The 19,976-nt window shown below is 43.1% G+C and overlaps 1 pseudogene; it reads right to left on the reverse strand.

Moving 5' to 3' along the window:
• Window positions 1–10,911: 10,911 nt before the first annotated feature.
• On the reverse strand, window positions 10,912–17,740 carry LOC133550492 (uncharacterized protein K02A2.6-like; annotated as a pseudogene).
• Window positions 17,741–19,976: the final 2,236 nt, after the last annotated feature.

Raw genomic sequence — 19,976 nt, forward strand, 5'->3', positions numbered from 1 at the left:
TTTAGTCAAATTATGTATGTGACGTAATTGGAGCCATGACTAGTTTAAATAATTTGTAACAACATTGAGTTTGATTCATTATTATTTTTGAGCAATGACAGCTTTAAAGAGAAAACAACCTGCATGGCAGCTTTATTAGACTCAACAATGCAACTTTTCTTTGTTGCATTTAACATGTTTTCACCTCTTTTATTCCACTATTTAGGTTTTTTTTATACACTATCTGTAGAATGTGTCGTGTATGAGCTTATATGGGACATAATGTATAATATTTCTATTTCTTTTTTTCTTTTTCATGCCTTTTTAACCTGAGTCTTTCAAGCAAAAGCGTTCCAAAAATCAGCAAACCCGCCTTTCTTCTTCCTCCGTCAAAAGTAGGTGAATCCACAAATATAAATAACGACGGACCGATTTCCAAATTGGGTTAATGTTGAATGTCCAATCCAAGATGGCCGACAGGACTGTCTTTTGTTTGTCTGCTTGTCAAAGTGGTCTGAATTTCTATGTGTTTTAGTCTCTTTTTTTTAGCCGATTTAAGTAAATTGCACTAGTTTTAAGCGTAACAATTGATGAATGAAGGCTTACTTCCAAAAAGTGGTATTTCTGACTGCTTTTGTCGGATTTGGAAATCTGGAGGCCTCTGACCTGCTGAAGCCGGGGGATGTTTTGCTAGCTGAAATTTTGGCCTTCCATCTGCCACAGTCTGGATCTATACTAGTCTCAGCTTGGCCTTCCACTACCTACAGTCTGAGTCGACTGGCTTCATCTTGGCCTTCCGTCTTCCACGGCCTGGATCCATCTTAGCCTCAGACTGACTAAAGCTGGGCCTCTGCTAGCCTTAGCTTGGTCTTCCAACTCTTGTAGCTTGGACATCTGAACTTTGATTATTGGACCTGGGTAGGTAGTAAAACAATTTAACAATGACTTTGACAAAAGCTCTCTATTTAATATTAATGCTTTTTCCTGGACTTGTTTTCTGCAATTGTAGTGGGGTACCTGACCAGGTGCTCCACCAACCTTTAACTCTACCAAACGCAATAACAATCACCTGGTCCTTTGAAACTACAGCATTTACACAAAGGTTATTGATATCCACATGTGGGTCAGTGCTAAATAATTCTAACCAGCTTCAGTTATGGTGTATTTCTGTGCTAAACAGATGGTTTTCTCCTTCTGATATTACTCATTTTGATATTGTGAAGCCAAATAATGTTGTCATGAGGTCACCTTGCCATATGAAACGGAAAATCTTTATATTGTTCTTACTTCTGCTATCAGGCAATGTGCAACCAAATCCAGGCCCAGCTTTATACAACATCAGTACTCCTGATGAACTTAGAGCTAGGTCATGCCTTGGTTTAATTCATTCAAATATTACAAGCCTACTGCCAAAATTAGACTTAGTCAAAATTTGGATTCAAACAACCAATGCAGATATATTTATTTTATCAGAAACCTGGCTAAGTAAAGCAGTCTCTGACAAGGACATTGCTATAAATGGATACAATGTCTTCCGATGCGATCGTCCTCGAAAAGGTGGAGGGGTGGCTATGTACATAAAAAACAGATTTAATGTTACTTTATTATCATCACTGTCAATCACTAAACCATTTGAACTCCTTGCCCTGCAGCTTGAATTCTCGCATGGCCAAACTCTCGCAATTGTAGGGTGTTATAGACCTCCCTATGCCTCCACTGAAGCCCTTGCCTCTCTTGAATCCTTTATGAGTGGACTAGTGAACTTCTCTTGGTTGGTGATTTAAATTTTGACTGGTTGACTTCCTCTTCTGATAACCTTAAAGCTGTATGCAACACACTAAATTTAACTCAATTATTCACTTCCCCAACTCGACCCAATACTAAAAACACCTCAAAATCATCTTTACTTGATCTAATTCTAACCAACGCTCCCCATAAGTACACTGGTACTGGGGTGTTTGTCAATGACTTGAGTGATCATTGTACAATTGCAGCTGTAGGAAACTGCAAGCTACCAAAATCAAAACCCATTATTACATGCAAAAGAGATATTAACATTTTTTGCCTCCCAGCTTTTATATACGACTTAGCTGCCTTTGAGTGGAACAGAGTTGCTTTAATTGATGATATTGAGATAGGGTTGAAATACTTTTATAACGAATTTCAACGTATAGTCAATAAACATGCTCCCTTTCGAAAATGTAGAGTTAAAGGTGGAAATAATCCCTGGTTTACCGCTGCAATTGGAAACCTTCTCAAAGAGAGAGATGTTGCTTGGGCCAGGGCTCGAAAAACAAAGACGGAGGTTGACTGGCTTAGCTTTCGCCAGCTTAGAAATAAATGTACTCCGCTTGTTAAGAGAGCCAAGTCTGATTTTTACCTGCATGAATGCAAAAAACATATCAATGACCCCAAAAAGTTTTGGCAAACCATAAAAGCTTCTTTAAATCATGTGAAAACAAATGACTTTCCATGTCCTTTGATTACTCAATCTGGTACTTTGTCTGATAAGACAACTATATCAAATTGTTTTAATGAGTATTTAGTTTCTGCCGGATTTTTGTTTGAGTCGTTGAATCCTCAATCGTCAAATGTTGGTTTAACTAATGTTAATATCCCAAATACACCACAGGCTGTAATTAGACGCAGCACCTGCACTTGTGACTTCACACCTGTATCAGTATCTGAGGTATACAATGCACTAAAGAGCCTGGACACAACTAAAGCAGCAGGACCGGACCAAATTGAACCCTTTTTCTTAAAAGTGGCTGCTGGTTTTATTGCTGAGCCTCTCTCGCATATTTTTAACCTCAATCTAACAAGTAAAAGCATTCCAAAAATCTGGAAATCAGCCTTTGTTCTTCCCCTGCTAAAAGGGGGTGAACCCACACATATAAATAATTACAGACCAATTTCTAAATTATGCATTTTAGCAAAATTGTTTGAGAAAATCATCAGTAACCAGCTAAATGATTTTTTTAGAATTAAACAATATTTAATCCCCATTTCAATCGGGTTTTAGAAAAGAGCATAGCACTATTACAGCTGCTCTTAAGGTCCTCAATGATTTAATCGAGGCTGTGGACGGCAAAAAATACTTTTTATTGATTTGTCAAAAGCATTTGACACAGTAGACCACAGTCTGCTCATTGAAGCGCTCCATCACGTTGGATTATCTAAAAATGCAGCTGCTTGGTTCACAGACTATCTTTCCAGCAGAACACAACGTGTACAGGTGGCTGGGACAACCTCTTCATTATTGGACATTACCAAAGGAGTTCCACAAGGCTCAGTGCTGGGGCCCATTTTATTTTCTATCTACTTGAATAATCTTTGCAATAATCTGTCAAATGCAATGTACCATTTTTATGCAGACGACACCATTATTTATTGCTGTTCAACCTCCAGCACTCAGGCTTTTGAGTTTTTACAAGCTGCTTTTGATGTCATCCAGCCTCGCTTATTTGATCTTAAATTGGTTTTAAATACAGATAAAAGCAAAGTAATGGTTTCTCTCATTCAAGGGTGCTACTGGAAAATATTCCAAATATTGTAACATCAAATGGAAACCCTATAGAGCAGGTCTTAAATTACAAGTACTTGGGTTTTACTCTTGATCAGGAGCTTTCATTTAAAGCCCGTATTAACAACTTGGTCTCTAAGCTCAGGGTAAAGCTCGGTTTCCTTTTTAGAAATAAAAACGGCTTCTCTCTTAAAGTCAGAAAGAAATTGGTGACAGCGACTATCTTGCCCGTAAATGATTATGGAGACCTGCTTTATTTTAGTGCTTCATCTAAATGCCTCCAGTCCTTGGACACTGTTTTTCACTCAGCACTAAGATTTGTTCCTGGCTGTCGTAGTCTCACCCACCACTGTCAACTGTATATGAAGTCAGACTTATCTTCATTGAGTGCACACAGATACACACATTGGCTGGCCATCATTTATAAAGCTCTTTTAGGTTTAATACCTCCATACTTGTCTACTTTGTTACAAAGAAAAAACAGCTCTTATGCGTTACGTTCTAACAATTTGTATGTTTTAACTGTTCCCCATGTACGGACTGAATTTGGCAAAAGAGCTTTTGGCATTGCTGCCCCTATGGCATCGAATGCATTGCAGACGAAACTGAAACTCCCTGAACTAATTCCATTCGGAGCCTTCCGTTCTGTCCTGAGGGACAGAGAGCAAGAGACTTTTGCTCAGTGCCTGTGTTGCCCACATATGTGGTCCTCTCCAAGGTTTCTCATAGTCATCATGGTCGACGTCCCACTGGGGTGAGTTTTTCCTTGCCCTTATGTGGGCCCTACCGAGGATGTCGTTGTGGTTTGTGCGACCCTTTGAGGCACTTGTGATTTAGGGCTATATAAATAAACATTGATTGATGATTGATTGATTGAAAGGCCTACTGAAAGCCACTACTAGCGACCACGCAGTCTGATAGTTTATATATCAATGATGAAATATTAACATTGCAACACATGCCAGTTTACTAAATTGCCATTTTAAATTTCACGCCAAAGTATCCTGCTGAAACGTCGCGGTATGATGACGCGTGTGTGACGTCACGCATTGTAGAGGACATTTTGTTCCAGCACCGTTCCCAGCTATAAGTCGTCTGTTTTAATCGCATAATTCCACAGTATTCTGGAGATCTGTGTTGCTGAATATTTAGCTATTTGTTCAATGAATAATGGAGACATCAAAGAAGAAAGCTGTAGGTGGGAAGCGGTGTATTGCGGCCGCCTTTAGCAACACAAACACAGCCGGTGTTTCATTGTTTACATTCCCGAAGGTTGACGTTGAAGCTTTACTATGGAACAGAGCGGTCAAGCGAACACGGCTGGATTGGACCACACACACAAAGTACAGTGTATTATGCAGCGGTCACTTTGAAAGATCCTGTTTCGGAGAGGGTCCCTTGCCAAGGGCAGGGATGGGCAACGCCACCATCCGTCGACTGGTGCGGGGCCGACCTTCAGGTTGTACAGTTACGACCATGTAATCTCACTAAAACACTAGTAACACAATAAGCAGATAAGGGAATTTCCTGAATTATCCTAGTAAATTTGTCTAATAATATCTGAATCGCTCCCACTGTAGTCTTTTTTTTTTTCTTGTCCTTCACTCTCACTTTCCTCATCCACGAATCTTTCATCCTCACTCAAATTAATGGGGAAATCGTCGCTTTCTCGGTCCAAATCGCTCTCGCTGCTGGTGGCCGTGATTGTAAACAATGTTCAGATGTGAGGAGCTCCACAACTCATGATGTCACGCGCACATCGTCTGCTACTTCCGGTACAGGCAAGGCTTTTTTATCAGCACCAAAGTTGCTAACTTTATCGTCGATGTTCTCTACTAAATCCTTTCAGCAAAAATATGGTAATATCTGGAAATGATCAAGTATGACACATAGAATGGACCTGCTATCCCCGTTTAAATAAGAAAATCTCATTTCAGTAGGCCTTTAATGTTAGTGCGGCCCGCAAGTTTTATATGAACGGCGCTTGACAGCGTTGTGTTATTCGGGTCCAAAATGGCTCTGTCAACGTTCTGGGTTGCCTACCCCTGCGTTGGTGGAAAAGCGGCAAATGAGTGAAAGCGACAGAGACGTTGTCATGGAGACGGGGGTTTTCTTAGGTGCCTGGCTGCAGTCACACCGCGACACCTGTCCGTCAGTAATAACAGTCCCCGATAACCTGGACCGATTCAAACCGTTATTTGCTTTTTTTTTTCTTGTTTAGTTTGCATTGCCTCACACGATGAACACTACATATAAACACTCCGGGAGCCGTCACTTTTTTGCGCTCGCTATCCCGGTACTTTCCCGGCTATTATCCGCCGACCGCCGTGTTGCTGTAGGGAGGAAAAGCGGAGCGACGCACATTGCGGAAACAACATTATTCTCCGTGCGTGGGCTAAATACAAATATATTCCACAACCCCAAACATGTCTTTTTCAAAGCCTGCAGTGAAGAGAAGGGTTAGTGATGAGCAAAGACAATTCCAGGAAAAGTGGGAGATGCGATATTTCTTTGTTGAGCACAGGGGCACCCCGACGTGTCTTATTTGCACCCAGAAAGTTGCACAAGGGATACAATTTGAAACGTCATTATACAACTAGACATGCTGAGGAGTATGCAAAAAAAAAAAAAAATACATCTTTTCTTGCAGCCCAGCCTCACTCAGACTCTGCATCCAGTGGCCCCCTGGTAAATTGAGTTTGAGACCCCTGGTCTAGAGTGTAGGCAGTGCTGTTAAGTTTCTCTGTGTGTGAATAAGTGGAGGAGGCGGAAACTTTGAGGCATGACGCAGCTGACTTGTTGATAAACTAGTTTGAGAAGAATGTTTTTGTTTTGCTCATAAGTGGATTGTACTTTTCAGTGGTGTAAATATTGACTATTGTGTGTGAAGTCCTACTAAAGGTGAACATTCAGTTTAAGAATTAGGCCATCAAGTTAAGATAAATGTAGTGATGGTGGGAAAAATGTGGATCAAGGATACTTTATTGAGTTGAGTTCACTTTTATTTTTTTACTTCCCCTCCTGAGAGATTGGCACCTTCTTGTGGTTATTTTGAGCTTAGTCTTCAGGTGGCACACCCAAGTTGCACAGGTGTGAAGGTAGAGGCCTGACAAAGTGCAATCCTCGTCTCCAGGATGGAGTTGGACTCATAGGGCCTGATTTATTAAAGGTTTGCGTGTACTAAAAGACGTGCAAACCCGATAGCACACGCAGAGCTGATCTACTAAACCTGTGCAAAGTGGATTGTGTCTCTTAAGTGAGCAGAATAAGGCGTGCAATACATTTTGGGTCTCTGTCTTCATTAACATGCCAAATATATGCTGATCATTAAAACTCCCACAATACTGGGAGGAAATGCGAATATAATTATTTATCACGCCCAATATGATTTATCAACACTCACCGCTGTCGTGCCAGCACTATTTAGTTTTTATTTAGTAACTGGGCACACTGACAGTTCCACACACGGCTGCAGGATCAGTGCTTGTGCTCCACAGACACACATTTTACAGATATCGTCTTTTCAGCAACATCATTTTATAGCTGCTAAAGGACTTAAGGGGCTAATTACAACCAATTTGATCGATGCGTTTTTGTGCCCTTTATTATTTTTTTCAATGATGTTCTTATTTTCAATATACAAAACCCGAGACCAATGAAGTTGGGATGTTGTGTAAATGGTAAATAAAAAAAGAAAACAGTGATTTGCAAATCTTTTTCAACCCATATTCAATTGAATAGACTGCAAAGACAAGATACTAAACGCTCAAACTGGAAAACTTTATTTTTTCTAAGTATTAGCTGCAACATGTTTGAAAAAATGGCACAAGTGGCAAAAAAGACTGAGAAAGTTGAGGAATGCTCATCAAACACTTATTTGAAACATCCCACAAGTGAACAGGCTAATTGGGAACAGGTGGGTGTCATGATTGGGTATAAAAGCAGCTTCCATGAAATGTTTGTTCATTCACAAACAAGGATGGGGCGAGGGTCACCACTTCATGAACAAATGTTTAAAAACAACATCTCTCAACTAGCTATTGCAAGGAATTTAGGGATTTCACCATCTGCGGTCCATAATATAATCAAAAGGTTCAGAGAATCTGGGTAAATCCCTGCACGTAAGCAGCAAGGCTGAAAACCAACATTGAATCCCCTTGACCTTCGATCCCTCAGGCGGTACTGCATCAAAAAGTGGCATCAGTGTGTAAAGGTTATCACCACATGGGCTCAGGAACACTTCAGAAAACCACTGTCAGTAACTACAGTTGGTTGCTAAATCTGTAAGTACAAGTTAAAACTGTACTATTCAAAGCGAAAGCCAGTTATCAACAACACCCAGAAATTCTGCCAGCGTCGCTAAACCCGAGCTCATCCAAGATGGACTGATGCAAAGTGTAAAAGAGTTGTGTGGTCTGACGAGTCCACATTTCAAATTGTTTTTTGGAAACTCTGGCCGTTGTGTCCTCCAGATCAAAGAGGAAAAGAACCATGCGGATAGTTCTAGGCGCAAAGTTGAAAAGCCAGCATCTGTGATGGTGTGGGGGTGTATTAGTGCCCAAGGCATGGGTAACTTACACATCTGTGAAGGTACCATTAATGCTGAAAGGTACATACAGGTTTTGGAGCTACATATGTTGCCATCCAAGCAACGTTATCATGGACGCCCTTGCTTATTTCAGCAAGACAATGCCAAACCACATGTTACAACAGCGTGGCTTCGTAGTAAAAGAGTGAGGGTACTGGACTGTTCTGCCTGTAGTCCAGACCTGTCTCCCATTGAAAATGTGTGGCACATTATGAAGCCTAAAAGACCACAACCGAGACCCTGGACTGTTGAACAACTTAAGCTGTTCATCAAGCAAGAATGGGAAATAATTCCACCTGGAAAGCTTCAAAAATGGGTCTCCTCTATCACCCGGTCGGACACGTTGCACAAAGTGTCGCTTTATGCGGACGACTTGCTCCTATACATCTCAGATCCTGCTAGCTCACTCCCAGTAATCTTTAACATTTTGGAGCGGTTTGGCACACACTCTGGCTACAAACTTAATTACCAAAAAAGTGAACTGTTTCCGATCAATTCCTTAGCTAAACAGTTACCACGATCTTTAGCTGCATTCAAATGGGCACATGACGGGATCCATTACTTGGGAATCCGTATTACTCCGGCTATGTCTGAAATTTTTGACCTCTAATGGAAAAAATGGAGAAGGACTTTGCCCGCTGGTCTGTTTTACTATTATCTCTCGCTGACCGGATCAATCGGATCAAGATGATCTCTCTGCCTGAATTCCTTTACCTTTTCCAACATATCCCCATATTTATCACTAAATCATTCTTCGATAAATTAGACAAATCAATATGCAAATTTATACGGGGGGCCGGATCGGCCCGAATCCGCAAGTCGGTCCTACAATCTCCCAAATCTGAGGGAGGGCTTGCACTCCCCAATTTCAGACAGTACTATTGGGCGGCTAATGTACAGAAACTCCTATACTGGATGGACGGAGGCTCTCAGACCCTCCCGGCCTGGGTATCCCTTGAAACGGCAATCCCACACTTTTCATGACGTTCTTGCTTATGCTCACCACTCCCTTTTCCATTTAAACTTGAAGGCGCAAACACCATTGTATCGATCTCCATGAAAATATGGAACCAGCTAAGGAAACATTTGGGTTTTCAAGGCCCACCTATATTGACCCCGCTACTTAAAAAACAGTTATTTAAACCTTCCCGTAGCGACCCCGCATTTATGACCTGGCACGATCACGGTATCACCACTGTGGAAGACCTCTATACAGACGGAGTGTTCTCATCCTTCGCTGAACTCTCTCCCAAATACGATTTGCCAAACTCCCACCTTTTTCCTTTTTTTCAGGTGAGGGACTTCGTAAAGAAGCAGTTCCCACACTTCCCAAATCGTCCTCCGGAAACTCTTATAGATACTTTGCTATCTCTGAGCCCAAATCATCAAAAATGTATCTCTGTGATAAAAACCTCCTTAAGCTCAGTTGCTCCAAACTCTTTATCAGTGATAAGAGCCTCGTATATGTTTTATTTATATATATATATATATATATATATATATATATATATATATATATATATATATATATATATATATATATATATAATTGACGGATGGATCTGAAGTTGATATGAAGACGATTGTGTTTAAAGTAAACAGTAAGAAAAAATATATTTTTTTATTTCTAATGAGTAGGACACTTTTGGATCCCCAATAATTTCAGTAGGATTTTTTTGTGTGTGTCATTGCTAAAAAAGAAATAATAATAAATTAAAATCAATATTTTTATTTGTTGAAATTTTTTAAGGCTCCAATTATTATATAATCTCAAATATTCCACTTTAAAATTCTATCGGGGGAAACTATTGCATATTTTGTGGGGTTTTTTTCCATAACAAAACAGGGTTTTCTTTGACAAAAAGGGCATACAACTTAAATCTTTGAAAAGGTTATATTGACAGATAGACCTAATGTTGATCTACAGATTTAAACCTGGAATAATAATAATACAAAATAATGACACATTTTAAATATTTTTTGGACCAAAATCCTTTGGGGTCCCTGGGATGAAGCCTGAGTGGAGGCCTAAATGTATATTTTTATACATATATTGAATATGTTATATAGCAAAGTAAAAGTTGTGTTTCTTATCTAAGTAAATGTAACTCGTTACTACTCACCTACGTGGATAAGTGTGTTCACCTTTGACAGGTACGACAAAATAAAAATAAAAATAAAAATAAAAACGATCACCTTTCTTTGATATTCTGCCAGCAGAAGCGTCTGCCTCACACTTTTCCCCCACGTTCAGCACTTTGGCCACAGCGAGTCCATCTCATGAAGGCTTTCTGCTGACTTTTTTACTCAGGATGAAACTTCCTGATGCAACCCTGGCCGGGAATTGAACCCATGCGAGGCGGATGCATGTCCCGTTACCCCAGCAGGGACGCCTCACGCTTGGGAGACATAACGGAGGTGAAAGTTAAGACGTTGTTATATATTCGAATAACGAGGTAGCACACACGTTCAGTAACTTTTATATCTGACTGGGAGTAGCAGTAGCATACACTCTAGAGAGGGATCATCAACACTCATGTACAGCACTTGGTGAGCATGCTAAGTAGACACAACTCAACTACGGCAAGTCAGTCAGGACAAACAACGCTGAGTCAGCATGCACATTAATACACCACATCACCTCCCCTCATAGATCAAAGGCAATGCAAAATCAGTACACACTTTCAACACGGCAACATTCAATTCTTCAATGCTGTAATAAACAAACACAAAAATGTCACAGATGTTATACCAGATAGTGCATTCAAACTCAAATTCAACCCTCTTTAATAACAAATGAAAAACTCCCTTCTGAAAAGAATCAGTCCCTGTAACGCTGAGGTCGCCTGATAGTACGCTCTGAGCGTCTCAAAGTCACTGTCTCTGGGTCAGGCAGCACTGGCGGTTCCAACTCAAAAGCTGGTGGTTCAGGTTCTGCGGAGTCCGTTCCGCTCAGCTGACTCAGTTTCACCTGCAGGCTCTGAATCTGGAGTATCAGGAAGGTAGCGAGGTCTCAGCTGATCTCCGTGACGCCGGTACACTTGGTCTGGTGTCTCGCCTTGCACTCGGTATGACGCTGGACCAGTCTGTTGTGTCACTACCCCAGGAATCCATTTGGGTTTCTCTCCTGCGGTGTTGCGCAGATACACAGAGTCATTTACATCAAACTGTCTCTCGGCAGCCTGACTGTCATGTTTCTCCTTCTGCTGATACTGTCTCTTTCTGACTCGTTCGGTGATGCTTGGTTTCAGGAAGTCCAAACGTGTTCGCACATGTCTTTTCAGGAACAAGTCCGCTGGTGACTCTCCAGTGGTGCTGTGGGGAGTAGTGCGATAGCGCAGCAGGATGTGTGATATCTTGTCCTCAACACTCAGGTTCTGTCCAACAAGCTTTTTCATGCCTGCTTTAAAAATAGCAACATATTTGTAGCTGGATGTCTCGGCGCACCGGTCGTGTGAAGGACTCCGTTCCTCTTTATGAACTGCTGAAACTCATCCGATGTGAACGTTGTCGCATTGTCTGTGACTATTTGTTCTGGCACACCGAATGATGCGAACAGTCTCTTAAGTCGTGTAATGGTTGCAGTGGATGGGATTTGTGCCATTTTGTAAACCTCCAGCCACTTAGAGTATGCATCAACCACAATCATGAACATGTGACCCAAGAACGGGCCTGCAAATTCAATGTGTAGTCTTTTCCAAACCTCTCCAGGAAATTCCCAGGGATGCAGCGGGACTTGGCGTGGCGTGCGCTGTTCCAGCTGGCAGGTCTCACACTGCTTGCAGACTCTCTCAGCATCCATATCTACATTTGGCCACCAGACATATTGTCTGCCAGAGTGTCCGTCGTGGATCTCTTTTAGCACTGCACCTCTCATTTTTGCAGGTACTATTACTCTTGTTCCCCATAGAACACACCCCTGTTCGACAGATAGCTCATCTCTCTTTCTGTAGTACACCCTCAGTTCATCTGGTATTTCTTTTGGCCATCCTTCCATGATGTACCTGTGCAGCTTTGAGAGCTGTGTCCTTTCGTGTAGCCTTGGAAATTTGTTTTTGCACTCATATAACATATAACAGTGCATTTATGCAAGCTGTCATTGTCTCTGTACCTGTATCTTTGGTCTCAGGCAGCGGAACACGAGACAGCCCGTCCGCATTGCCGTGCTCCTCTGACCTGCGGTATGTCCTGTGGTAATCATACGCAGACAGTATGATGGCCCATCTCTGAAGGCGCGCTGCTGCCATTGTAGGAAATCTCTCATGTTCTCCAAACAGCGCGAGCAGGGGCTTGTGGTCGGATATTAAGTCAAACTTGCGCCCCCACAGATATTGATGGAACTTCTTCACACCAAACACCAGGCTCAATGCCTCTTTTTCTATCTGTGAATAGTTTTTCTCTGCCGGAGAGAGCGTGCGGGAAGCATAGGCTATTGGATGTTCATGCCCGTCTAGTGTTGTGTGCTGTATCACTGCTCCGATCCCATAAGCAGAAGCATCACATGCAAGCGAAAGCGGCAGACGTGGATCATAGTGAACCAGCACTTTGTCACTGGTCAAAAGCTCCTTGGATTTGCCAAAAGCACTCTGCTCCGCCTCACCCCATCTCCATTTAACTTTATCTTTCATTAGCCTGTAAAGTGGGGCCAAAATTGTGCTTTGCTGAGGCACAAAACGTCCATAGTAGTTCACTAGGCCCAGGAAAGCTCTGAGCTCTTTGACATTTCTGGGTGCCGGAACATCATGTATGGCTATGACCTTATTTTTGGATGTGTAGACGCCTTTCCCGTCCAGCACATCCACCCATCCATCCATCATCTTCCGCTTATCCAAGGTCGGGTCGCGGGGGCAACAGCCTAAGCAGGGAAACCCAGACTTCCCTTTCCCCAGCCACTTCGTCAAGCTCTTCCCGGGGGATCCCGAGGCGTTCCCAGGCCAGCCGGGAGACATAGTCTTCCCAACGTGTCCTGGGTCTTCCCTGTGGCCTCCTACCGGTTGGACGTGCCCTAAACACCTCCCTAGGGAGGCGTTCGGGTGGCATCCTGACCAGATGCCCGAACCACCTCATCTGGCTCCTCTCGATGTGAAGGAGCAGCGGCTTTACTTTGAGTTCCTCCCGGATGGCAGAGCTTCTCACCCTATCTCTAAGGGAGAGACCCGCCACACGGCGGAGGAAACTCATTTGAGGTAGTTAAAAAGCTCCTCGGTGGCAAGGCCCCAGGAGTGGACGAGATCCGCCCGGAGTTCCTTAAGGCTCTGGATGCTGTGGGGCTGTCTTGGTTGACAAGACTTTGCAGCATCGCGTGGACATCGGGGGTGGTACCTCTGGATTGGCAGACCGGGGTGGTGGTTCCTCTCTTTAAGAAGGGGGACCGGAGGGTGTGTTCCAACTATCGTGGGATCACACTCCTCAGCCTTCCCGGTAAGGTTTATTCAGGTGTACTGGAGAGGAGGCTACGCCGGATAGTCGAACCTCGGATTCAGGAGGAACAGTGTGGTTTTCGTCCTGGTCGTGGAACTGTGGACCAGCTCTATACTCTCGGCAGGGTTCTTGAGGGTGCATGGGAGTTTGCCCAACCAGTCTACATGTGCTTTGTGGACTTGGAGAAGGCATTCGACCGTGTCCCTCGGGAAGTCCTGTGGGGAGTGCTCAGAGAGTATGGGGTATCGGACTGTCTTATTGTGGCGGTCCGATCCCTGTATGATCAGTGCCAGAGTTTGGTCTGCATTGCTGGCAGTAAGTCGAACACATTCCCAGTGAGGGTTGGACTCCGCCAAGGCTGTCCTTTGTCACCGATTCTGTTCATAACTTTTATGGACAGAATTTCTAGGCGCAGTCAGGGCGTTGAGGGATTCCGGTTTGGTAACCGCAGGATTAGGTGTCTGCTTTTTGCAGATGATGTGGTCCGGATGGCTTCATCTGACCGGGATCTTCAGCTCTCGCTGGATCGGTTCGCAGCCGAGTGTGAAGCGACCGGAATGAGAATCAGCACCTCTAAGTCCGAGTCCATGGTTCTTGCCCGGAAAAGGGTGGAATGCCATCTCCGGGCTGGGGAGGAGACCCTGCCCCAAGTGGAGGAGTTCAAGTACCATGGAGTCTTGTTCACGAGTGAGGGAAGAGTGGATCGTGAGATCGACAGGCACATCGTCCAGCACATGTCCCAGATATTCAATCTGTGTCTTGCCGAAGTCACACTTTGACTTTTTCACTCTCATGCCGTTCTCTTGCAGTCTCTGTAAAACCTTGTCCAGGTTCACGAGATGCTGGGCTTCATCTCGGCCCGTAATCAATAAATCATGGAGATAAATTACCACATCAAGATCTTTCAACAGGTTCTCCATATTGCGTTGAAAAAATACTAACAGCTGAAGTGACACCGAGACAAAGTCTATTGTACACAAACAGTCCCTTGTGAGTATTCACTGTTGTATACTTTTTCGACTCTTCATCCAGGAGTACTTGTTGATAGGCTGCTGCTAGATCTATTTTAGAAAATATTTTTCCTCCACATAGTGCTGCTAACACCTCCTCAATTCTTGGTAGGGGGTACGTTTCAGCGTTTGTAGCCAAGTTCACAGTTATCTTGTAGTCGCCACACAAGCGAAGTCCTCCATCCCGCTTAAGCACTGGAACCACTGGAGCAGCCCAGTCACTGTGTTTCACTGGACTGATGACACCCTCCTTTTCTAGGCGCAGCAGCTCCTTTTCAACTTTTTCTTTCATGGCGAATGGCAGGACGCGGGCTTTGTGGAACTTTGGGACTGCGTCAGGCTTTACAGAAATTGTGGCTTTGATGTCCTTTAATGTTCCAAGCTCATCCTTGAATACCTCATCATATTTAGCCAGCACCTCTTGGATGGATTTGGGCTTTTGTGCTGATGTTAAATTTTCAGCGACTGTGTTGATTGCGGCTGCTTTAATCATTTTCCAGTTTAGCCTGATCTCATCTAGCCATTCTCTACCACACAGTGAAGGACTCTCAACTCCCACAACTATCAGTGGTAGGCTAGCAGTCTGATTTTCATAAGCCACTTTTGCCATAAACTGGCCTTTAACAGGAATTGGCTCCCCTGAGTCGCCCTTTAGCTTTACGTGGCTGCCCACTAGTGGTACATGTGAGAATGACTGCTCATAGACATCTTCTGAGATTATACTCATTCCTGATCCTGTGTCTATTTCCATCAGGACTTTCTTTCCATTTACATCAAAAATGGCCTTGTATGGCTGTCGGCCTGCACCATTTGTGCTGAAAACAGTCAAAATATCACCAACATCATCTTCATTTTTGTCAGTTTGCACATAGCCTGTCCTTCAATCAATCAATGTTTACTTATATAGCCCTAAATCACTAGTGTCTCAAAGGGCTGCACAAACCACTACGACATCCTCGGTAGGCCCACATAAGGGCAAGGAAAACTCACACCCAGTGGGACGTCGGTGACAATGATGACTATGAGAACCTTGGAGAGGAGGAAAGCAATGGATGTCGAGCGGGTCTAACATGATACTGTGAAAGTTCAATCCATAATGGATCCAACACAGTCGCGAGAGTCCAGTCCAAAGCGGATCCAACACAGCAGGGAGAGTCCCGTTCGCAGCGGAGCCAGCAGGAAACCATCCCAAGCGGAGGCGGATCAGCAGCGCAGAGATGTCCCCAGCCGATACACAGGCGAGCAGTACATGGCCACCGGATCGGACCGGACTCCCTCCACAAAGGAGAGTGGGACATAGAAGAAAAAGAAAAGAAACGGCAGATCAACTGGTCTAAAAAGGGAGTCTATTTAAAAGCTAGAGTATACAAATGAGTTTTAAGGTGAGACTTAAATGCTTCTACTGAGGTGGCATCTCGAACTGTTACCGGGAGTGCATTCCAGAGTACTGGAGCCCGAAATGAAAAAGCTCTATAGCACGCAGACTTTTTTTGGGCTTTGGGAATCACTATTAAGCCGGAGTCCTTTGAACGCAGATTTCTTGCCGGGACATACGGTACAATACAATCGGCAAGATAGGATGGAGCTAGACCATGTAGTATTTTATACGTAAGTAGTAAAACCTTAAAGTCACATCTTAAGTGCACAGGAAGCCAGTGCAGGTGAGCCAGTACAGGCGTAATGTGATCCAACTTTCTTGTTCTTGTCAAAAGTCTAGCAGCCGCATTTTGTACCAACTGTAATCTTTTAATGCTAGACATGGGGAGACCCGAAAATAATACGTTACAGTAATCGAGACGAGACGTAACAAACGCATGGATAATGATCTCAGCGTCTTTAGTGGACAGAATGGAGCGAATTTTAGCGATATTACGGAGATGAAAGAAGGCCGTTTTAGTAACGCTTTTAATGTGTGACTCAAAGGAGAGAGTTGGGTCGAAGATAATACCCAGATTCTTTACCGAGTCGCCTTGTTTAATTGTTTGGTTGTCAAATGTTAGAGTTGTATTATTGAATAGAGGTCGGTGTCTAGCAGGACCGATAATCAGCATTTCCGTTTTTTTGGCGTTGAGTTGCAAAAAGTTAGCGGACATCCATTGTTTAATTTCATTAAGACACGCCTCCAGCTGACTACAATCCGGCGTGTTGGTCAGCTTTAGGGGCATGTAGAGTTGGGTGTCATCAGCATAACAGTGAAAGCTAACACCGTATTTGCGTATGATGTCACCTAGCGGCAGCATGTAGATGCTGAAGAGTGCAGGGCCAAGGACCGAACCCTGGGGAACTCCACACGTTACCTTAACGTAGTCCGAGGTCACATTGTTATGGGAGACACACTGCATCCTATCAGTAAGATAAGAGTTAAACCAAGACAGGGCTAAGTCTGACATACCAATTCGTGTTTTGATACGTTCTAATAAAATATTATGATCGACAGTATCGAAAGCAGTGCTGTCCTTCTCTCCTCTCTTCGCTCACTGCTTTTCTTCCCCTTTTTTATCATATTTATTTTCACGTGCTGGTCCTCCAGATCTGCCTGCTTTCTGTATGTGCCCCATTTTATCACATTTAGGACACTTTGCATTCTTGTAGTAGCAGTCACTTGCATTATGATTCTTGCCTTTGCATCTGTAGCATGCCTGTTGTTCTGAAGGCGAGCGCCGTCTTTGCCTCTCCTTTACCTTGTGAACAGCTGAGGTGACGTCATCACCCTTTCTCAACTGCCGTCTCCATGTTGACAGCCAGCTCCACAGCTCTTGCAAAAGTCCGTCTGTCCTCCGAGAGCAACTTGCGTCGACATGCCTCAGAACTGACCCCGCTGACAAAGCCATCACGCAGAGCCTCATCCAGTCCGTCACCAAAATCACACTTTGCAGCTAGTTGACGCAGCTCAGCGGCATATTCCGTAACCGTCTGGTTGCTTTCCTGAACACACTTGCGGTACCTGAAGCGTTCGGCAATAACCAACGGCTTTGGCTCATAATAGTCTTTCAGAGTGTCCACAATCTGGTCAAATGTTTGGTTTTCGGGCAAATCGGGCTGAACCAAATTGCGCAGAAGTCCATATGTCACTGCCCTCACTGAACTTAACAACAATGGGACCCTCTTTTCATCATCGACATCATGGGCTTCAAACAGCAACTCCATGCGCTCAATGTAGGCTGACCATGATTCAATCTCAGACTTAAACTCGTCCGGTCGCTGGGAAAAGTATGCCATCTTCACTTCCAAAAAAAACAAAAAAAAACCGCAAGGAACACTCATAAACCGATTAAACTCATCGCCAATATGTTATGTATTCAAATAACGAGGTAGCACACACGTTCAGTAACTTTTATATCTGACCGGGAGTAGCAGTAGCATACACTCTAGAGAGGGATCATCAACACTCATGTACAGCACTTGGTGAGCATGCTAAGTAGACACAACTCAACTACGGCAAGTCAGTCAGGACAAACTACGCTGAGTCAGCATGCACATTAATATACCACATGGGACTAAACATACTAGATGCCGGATCACAACACATTTCTTCACCCGAAAATTAATCTTTAACATCAATAATTGTCCCTCAGTGGACACCATAGTCAGAGAGAACTAGGCGCCATTGGTTTAACTCTTATCTTACTGATAGGATGCAGTGTGTCTCCCATAACAATGTGACCTCGGACTACGTTAAGGTAACGTGTGGAGTTCCCCAGGGTTCGGTCCTTGGCCCTGCACTCTTCAGCATCTACATGCTGCCGCTAGGTGACATCATACGCAAATACGGTGTTAGCTTTCACTGTTATGCTGATGACACCCAACTCTACATGCCCCTAAAGCTGACCAACACGCCGGATTGTAGTCAGCTGGAGGCGTGTCTTAATGAAATTAAACAATGGATGTCCGCTAACTATTTGCAACTCAACGCCAAAAAAACGGAAATGCTGATTATCGGTCCTGCTAGACACCGAACTCTATTTAATAATACAACTCTAACATTTGACAACCAAACAATTAAACAAGGCGACACGGTAAAGAATCTGGGTATTATCTTCGACCCAACTCTCTCCTTTGAGGCACACATTAAAAGCGTTACTAAAACGGCCTTCTTTCATCTCCGTAATATCACTAAAATTCGCTCCATTCTGTCCACTAAAGACGCTGAGATCATTATCCATGCGTTTGTTACGTCTCGCCTCGACTACTGTAACGTATTATTTTCGGGTCTCCCCATGTCTAGCATTAAAAGATTACAGTTGGTACAAAATGCGGCTGCTAGACTTTTGACAAGAACAAGAAAGTTCTCATAGTCATTATTGTCACCGATGTCCCACTGGGTGTGAGTTTTCCTTGCCCTTATGTGGGCCTACCGAGGATGTCGTGGTGGTTTGTGCAGCCCTTTGAGACACTAGTGATTTAGGGCTATATAAGTAAACATTGATTGATTGATTGATTGATTGATATTTGACAATGTTTTTCTTTTCCACTGAAAAGGTGAGACCTGTTTTATGACTGTCTGAACACTTTATAAGATAGTAAAGTTAAAAATGCCCGTCCAGCGAATTCGTTGCAATACAGTGTTAGCTAAGGTGTTTACTTACATTTTGATGTGTTTTGAAGAAATGTGCAATTCCGTTTTTGTACTTAAATGTTTGATGTAAGTTGGCCAGTGTGATTAACATTTAGTAGAGTCTGAATTGAATGGGGTTGTGAAGGATGTCTTTTTACATGTTTATTCTGGTCACTGTGTTTGAACTACTGATTTGTGATTTATTGTTATTTAGCATCTGGGCATATTGAATATGAGACAGATTTATATGTTAATGTGTTCTTTTGCATTGAGACACATTTGTAATGTGAAAGTTTTTCTTTTCCACTGAAAAGCTTAATGACCAGAGCCAGAGAGGACCACTAGTGTGAGCAAATAAATGCAACAAGGTCTCATCCACAATCCAGAACCACTGTGTCCAGTGTCCAATCTCTCCGCACAACAACCCACCTTATAAACACTAAAAACACAACGCAGAGTCCAAGGGTGTGTCGAGAGGCAGTGACATTGTGGGTTACATAAACAAGGAAGTGCGCTATCAAACGGGATCGATAGAGTCCAAAACATGATCAAAACATAATAGGAAAATACAAAAAGGGGACTAAACATACTAGATGTGTGATCCGGAAGCCGGATCACAACACATTTCTTCACCAAAAAATTCATCTTTAACATCAATATTTATGAAACATGTCCACAAAAAAAATCTAGCTGTCAACACTGAATACTGCATTCTTTTCACAGTTTATGAACTTACATTCAGATTTTGTTGGAAGTATTATTCAATAAATATATTTATAAAGGATTTTTGAATTGTTGCTATTTTTAGAATATTTAAAAAAAAATCTCACGTACCCCTTGGCATACCTTCAAGTACCCCCAGGGGTACGCGTACCCCCATTTGAGAACCACTGCTGTAGA

Source organism: Nerophis ophidion, linkage group LG04, assembly GCF_033978795.1.
Source record: "Nerophis ophidion isolate RoL-2023_Sa linkage group LG04, RoL_Noph_v1.0, whole genome shotgun sequence".
In the NCBI taxonomy this organism is placed as follows: domain Eukaryota; kingdom Metazoa; phylum Chordata; class Actinopteri; order Syngnathiformes; family Syngnathidae; genus Nerophis; species Nerophis ophidion.